The sequence below is a fragment of the Micromesistius poutassou genome, assembly GCF_964030765.1.
Source record: "Micromesistius poutassou genome assembly, contig: SCAFFOLD_5962, whole genome shotgun sequence".
Classification (NCBI taxonomy): domain Eukaryota; kingdom Metazoa; phylum Chordata; class Actinopteri; order Gadiformes; family Gadidae; genus Micromesistius; species Micromesistius poutassou.
In genome coordinates, this window is record NW_028177670.1 from 1 (window position 1) to 5000 (window position 5000).

The following is a 5000-nucleotide window of genomic DNA, read 5'->3' on the forward strand; positions in this document are numbered from 1 at the left end:
CACAAACACATTTCACCACAGACACCGGCACCAGACCAGCTTCATCTGTGGGTGTCATTCGACCACTTTGCTGGCTTTGACATTTACTCCAGTACCAAGTCAGGTCTGCATAGCTCTCTGCCCCCACCCCGCCCCCCCACCCGCCCCCTCTCCTCACAGCAGAGAGCTGCTTGTTTTGGTTCTGAGGAGATCCAGCTGTGGACTCTGAGGCTCAGTTCTACCGACCAGAGCGACAGAGGAAGGAGAGGCTTCTAAAGGAGCCCCAACAAGACCAGGACTTCTATGGATATTTCACCTCCAGCGAGGAACACGGAGCAGTGAATGCAAGGTCAGTTCTAATGGACACATTAAACGGCGACTGTGTTTTCCTGACAGAATGCTACAGAGGTAGTGAGCTAGAGTCCTCTGCAGCTGTAGAAACAGAGGGCACCCTGGTTCACATTCTGCGGATCAGAGTCGACTGAGCACAGAGTTTAGTTCTCTACAGGGTGCACCTGTTTTGGGTTCATTTTTTTTTTCATTATGAGCAAATTGATACGAACAGCAACTCTGCAGGAAATATACTACCAGTTTCATTCACAGATTGAGTAGAAAGACCACATTAGCCAATAGCCAGACAGACCGTTAGAATGCAACTTTTACAACAACAACGTCCAACTTTAAAGTTCAACGATTTGGACGACACTGAAGAACATGCTGTTTGTCCACAAGCATTAGTCACACAAACGATGTCTGAATGTTTACTTTTCACAAACCTGCTTTACTCTCAACCGCAAATTAACTGCACAAACACACATCTCTGCACATTCTGGGGTCATGTTAGTCTACACTGTGTGAGTTGGCGCTGAAACAGAGACAACCAGATGTCATCCACCCGTGTGGAAACGTCTCCCTGTGTGAGCAGGGGATTAACGTTCTCTCTGGTTCCTTGGTCCAGTCGCTGCACCTTTTAAACTCTGTGGAAGTCCCGGGAGGAGGGGGGGGTCTGAGGCATGGAGCCGGCCCAGAACGAGAGCCTCTCTCCGGGCTTCTCCGAGCCGGAGATCAGCGAGGTGGATCCGCAGAGTTCTTCAAAAGGCAAGTGGACGATTCTGTTCCCGTATTCCAGTGATTTTTGAATTGTCACTCGACAATTGGGCTATATCTATTCTAAACATTATTTAAAAAAAACGGAGAAAATATGGATGTTTTTAGTGATTCGGTGGATATTTTTTGTAAACCCCAAACCTATTATCATCGTAAAACAAAAAAGTATTTTAAGTAAGTATTCGTTTGGTGGAACAGGCAGAGCTGGACCACTGTCTCTAGTCTTTATTGTGCTTCTACATTAACCATTAAAGACGAGGAACATAAAGGCTCTCCAGCAGACCCTCTGCATTAATTATTAACGTGACGACGGCCCCGGGGTCCAGCGGCAGCCCCCCTGTTTGAACAGCTCAGACCCGATGAGCTGAAGAGAGGGACGGGGGAGCAGGGGCTGAATCCGCGGTCGCTCACCGTCACTTCACTCCACTCTGACTGACGACTTTGGTCACTTTTGGTTTTTACCAAAACGGTTTGAACTTCAAAGGGTCTTGCGTATTTTATAACCCCGAGGTTCGATGGACCCCATGGGCTTTGTGTTTTCTTGTGAGATCGATTTGATGTGTGACATTAAGGGACACGTCTGATCAGGTGATCAGGCTGAGCTGAGTGGAGCCGCAGGCAGAGCGTTCTGTTACATTATCCTATCTGATTCATTATATATGTATTGTATTGTATGTATTATATATATATAATATATAATATTGAAATGTATTATTATATTAGAATGACATGGTATCGTCGTTATTTCTTATATATTTGTATTATATGAATTGATGTCGAAGGCCTTAAATCAATCAACAGCCAGATGGGAAAATAAAAATTAATCGCTTATAATTGCTTATTCTCTCTCTCTCTCTCTCTCTCTCTCTCTCTCTCTCTCTCTCTCTCTCTCAGTGTTCACCATGTGGTGGCTGGTGGTCCTGACCTTCCTGGCCCAGCTGAGTCTGGTTCTCTTCGTCCTCTGGAAGTGCTGGAGATACGACGACCGGAGGGCGAGAGACAAACCCCCGAAGCCAGGTCCTCTCTCTCTCTCTCTCTCTCTCTCTCTCTCTCTCTCTCTCTCTCTCTCTCTCTCTCTCTCTCTCTCTCTCTCTCTCTCTCTCTCTCTCTCTCTCTCTCTCTCTCTCTCTCTCTCTCTCTCTCTCTCTCTCTCTCTCTCTCTCTCACTCAAACCCGTGTCTAGACATCCAATCAAAGCCCTGGGAGCCGCCCATTACCCTCCTAACCCTCCTATCCTCACCATGACCCTCGTTAGGATAATGAGTGTCCCAGCTGGAGATGATTGACTCTGATTGGCCATGCTATCAGCTTTGGGCCCCAGGTTCTCCGTTGTTTATTTGACTGATGTTTAACGCGGTGTTATAAAACGGGCGATCTGATTGGTTCCCAACCGTTGTATATTGAGCGTATACACACAGCTATGACGCCCGTTCAGTTTACAGAGTTCAGTATCACTCCACGCCTAACTCTAACTGTTGTTTATGTATATATAAAAGCGATAGCGTAGTTCACTGAAGCCTAAAAAACATGTTGATTGCTGGAGAGGGTGGAAATGTTGTAAAGCAATAGGCACACGGTCGGCAATTTAGCCTACTATCGAGTTCGAGTGAACTCGATAGAAGGCTAAATTGCCGGCGAACCAAGCTACCGTCTGTAGCCTTCTCTCTGAAGGACGCTACAGTGTGTTGCATAGCAACCGCCGTACACTTTGCCGGCAGCCAGGAGGGACTACTTTTTTGTATTCGTTAAAAAAAATGCTTTTCCGACTTTCTAGCTTTTTCAAAATTGAGGGTGTCTTTGACTTTAATTTCGCCATACTTACGTAACCGTTTTATAAAAGCAATAGATCACTTCAGTCAGTGGTATACGTTCATTATACCACAGTGAAGGGGGTCGCCGCCCCTCCGCTGCGCGTCGGGACGGACAACGCCCCTTAACTGTGGTATAATGACCGTATACCACAGCCTGTCGTGATCTATTGCTTAATTGTAAAACACTGTACAACCTTGCCAGCTTGTCAGCCAATGGGAAGGGGGGGGGGGGGGGGGTTAACTTAAGAAATGACTCTTCTAAGTCTTCAATATTGAAGCTAGCCATCCACTATTAGCGCTCCGTCATTCCTGAACGTAATGCAACACGAAAAACTGGCAAGCGTGAAACGTAAACAACGACTTTTCGACCGGAAGTTCATTCATAAAACGATACGATTATTCAACAAATCGTTTGAGAATGTTTTTTTGTAGCCAAGCAGGATGGCTAATGGATCTGCACATCTTGTCATCACGTTCTCAGGGTCCTACAACTTGATGATCAACTCCGATCAGGCTGACATCGATTTCAAAACAGCAGACGCCAAAACTCCCAGCGATGATCGAGCGACGCAATCCTCCACAACTCTGCTATCGCCTGCGATGCCTGGATCGCGTTGCTGGGTGGAGGAGGAGAGACGGTATTACCCTGGCAACGGTTTCATGCCCGGACAGCCGATCCACTGGGACGTTGCGTACTACTGACGGTATCGTCGAGATTCAGACCCACTGAGGGCAATCCAGAAGGACTCTCAGACGGGTCAGAGGGTAACATGTGACCGAGGTCCAGACTTGTGCGTTTGTTTGCTTGAACGAGAGAACGTCGGGCGCCACTGGGAAGGGGAGTTCAACTTTTCAACTCACCCCAAACGGCCATGAAAACAGCGAAGAACACCGTGGCTCCGTTGTCAAAGAGATGCGTCACCTGCAGCGTTTGAAACAGGTGTTTGACAAACATACACCATACAGATGTAATAGACACTGATGTTGATGTTTATAATGATGAAGATATAGCATAGAGTTTACACAGGGGTGTTGAAATTGAGAGTGATTTCTATGCACAATGATGTTTTATTGTTACTAACGTAATGACGTTCATTCATCCGTTGTTTCTTAATTCTCGTTCCGTGTGTACGAAATCACATCCTCCTGTTTGTATATTCAAATATTTCAGCATCGTGGCCGCTTAAAACCCAAAGATGTAAATGTAATATAAGCCTTACTGTGAACGTGAAATGCCAATATGATTACGGGTCAGAATTGTGTGGCAATGAGGGCAGAATATAAGAGGACATAAGAAATCAATAAATAATATATCAACATTTTTCTTTATTGTTTAGCGCCCCAACACATTTTGACGTCATTGACTTGAATAAGGTGTGCGTGTGAGATTGACTCCTGAGGTGTGTGTGCGTGGAGGTGTGTGTGTGTCTTAGGAGGTGTGTGTGTGTGTGTGTGTGTGTGTGTGTGTGTGTGTGTGTGTGCGTGGAGGTGTGTGTGTGTCTTAGGAGGTGTGTGTGTGTGTGTGTGTGTGTGTGTGTGTGTGTGTGCGTGGGGTCCAGGCCTACCTTGGCGTAGATGCAGCTGTCAGAGAGCTTCAGGTAGGGGCAGTACTGGTCACAGATGGGACACATGATGACGTCTGTCGCCTGGCAGATCTCCTTACTGACCAATCACAGAGCAGAAGGGAAACCGTCAACACACAGGAACGGGGTGGGGTTAAAGAATGTGATGTCTTGGGAAATGTGCATTTTGGATTAGTTGATCCAGTGAAACGCAGTTCGTCTGAACACGGACATATCGATTAGCCTGGCTCCGCCCGCCTCCGTACTTCTGCTCAATTTCCATTTCCCTCCAGTTCTACGTCTGGGTCTGCGGTATTTTCGCAGGTTTTCTGCAGCCAATTTTTTTTCAGCGAACAGAGGGCTGAGAGTGGCTGACGTTGAGGTCGTGCGCTGGTTTGAGTTGTAGTCAAACGTCAGCGATTGGTTATGGCAGATCCACTGGGGCAGATCCAATAGTTTCAAACTCCAACAGACACCCGCCTTCAAGTGAGCTAACGTTTGTCAACGGAGAAAGGCCAGACTCTCTGTGCAAATGAAATGA

General features: G+C 46.7%; 1 long non-coding RNA gene across 2 annotated transcripts; it reads left to right on the plus strand.

The window, feature by feature from the left end:
* The first annotated feature begins 155 nt into the window (after positions 1-155).
* On the plus strand, positions 156-4283 carry LOC311375811. 2 transcript variants are annotated; one of them, XR_014643787.1, is made up of 4 exons: positions 156-328; positions 938-1077; positions 1981-2103; positions 3379-4283. It is a non-coding gene; the product is annotated as an uncharacterized lncRNA (long non-coding RNA). The 2 variants fall into 2 exon arrangements; XR_014643788.1 differs by lacking the exons at positions 156-328; positions 938-1077 and adding an exon at positions 1326-1674.
* Positions 4284-5000: the final 717 nt, after the last annotated feature.